Genomic DNA, 1643 nt, shown 5'->3' with positions numbered 1-1643 from the left:
TATTAGATAAAGCCCAGCACTTTTTAACCTGGACTAGAAGCAGAAGGCTGAGCTCTCAGCAGAGGGAGAATTTTCATGTGGTCCTTCTGAGGCTGAAGGTTCTCGTTATGGTCAATGCCTCATTCCCCATTACAGTCATTTCCTCTGAAGCAAATGGGATTTGGCCATTATATTTTATGTTTATTGATGAATATTTCCGAGCTCAATTGACATTCCCCCTTTTTTCTTTTTTCCCCAGCCAGCAGTGACAGGAAGCCAAAATTCCCTCAGCAGTGAGGAGTGAAGTCCTGAAGCCCTCAGAGCTCTGTGCTCTGCCTAAAATTGGGGTTAAAATGGGCACAATTTACACATCAGTGTGGGCGCCAGGGCAGCAGCACCAATATTTTGGAATATTTTGGGGTCAGCTCTTTAGCTGGGATGTTTCCTGGCCATATTTCACCCTGTTTAACCAAAGATTGAGTGGGGAAAGGTTTTCCTTGGGCCTTGACATTAAGTGTCATGGGAAGGACTTTGAGGTGGAAGAATCAAACCCATTTAATTCTTCCTGGTGAATAAAATACCTGCTGTGCATTTGGAAGTCATTGCTGTTAGGATTTTCTTTCCCCTTCCCCAGAGGAGGAATTTCTTTCCTCTTCCCCCTGAATTCTCCAGATCTGCAGTTGCACAGAACCTCTGTTCTAAATAATTATTCCATGTTGCTGGGTGCTTTTAAATTATTTCCCTGCACTTCATCCCAATTCTGCTGGAATATTTTGGGGTCAGCTGTTTAGCTGGGATGTTTTCTGGCCATATTTCACCCTGTTTAACCAAAGATTGAGTGGGGAAAGGTTTTCCTTGGGCCTTGAGACTCAAGAGTGTTGTGGGGTGGGCTTTGAGGTGGAAGAATCAAACCCATTTAATTCTTCCTGGTGATTTTCCTTCCCCTTCCCCAAATTCTCCAGATCTGCAGTTGCACAGAACCTCTGTTCTAAATGATTATTCCATGTTGCTGGGTGCTTTTAAGTGATTTCCCTGCACTTCATCTCAGAAGCCAAGAGGAACTGGGTGTCCCAGGGGACCAGCAATGCTGCACGAAGCTCCTGAACCCATTTTGCATCCCCAGAAACGGTTACTCAGTGATACCATCCAGTAAATTCTGAAAAACAAGTCATTTTCTTACTTTTTCCTCTTTTCTGGTTCATCTGAGTCACAATTATTTTTTTCTACAATGCTCCAGCCGACATTTGCTGCCCAGCGTGAGGAAATGTGAGCACCTAAGCCATAATTTGTCACCTAATTAAGTGACCTGATTTCCTCAGGAGCAGGATGTGTTTTCCAGCTCCCACTGCACTCAGCAGTTGTGAAAATCAGGCCACTTTTGCATGGCTGGGACCAGTTTTGAGTGCTCAGCTTCTAAAAAGCTGATTTTGGGCTGGGAGCTGGAGGATGGGTCCTCTGCAGGGTGGGATTTTCAGAGATTTATCAATCATCAGCACCATTCCTTGCACTAAATTAAAAAATAAGGGGGGAAAAAAACCACCAAAGAAATCTCTCAGTTGCAGGTCCTGGGATAAAAATATCCTCTGGCTTTGTTTGCTTGATGCAGCGTTTGCTTCTCACACTGAAAATTAAATTGGAAAGGGAGTTGGTTGTCCCTGTGGATG

This window comes from Geospiza fortis, unplaced genomic scaffold (genome assembly GCF_000277835.1).
Source record: "Geospiza fortis unplaced genomic scaffold, GeoFor_1.0 scaffold262, whole genome shotgun sequence".
In the NCBI taxonomy this organism is placed as follows: domain Eukaryota; kingdom Metazoa; phylum Chordata; class Aves; order Passeriformes; family Thraupidae; genus Geospiza; species Geospiza fortis.
Note: the sequence above shows the minus strand (reverse complement) of the source record.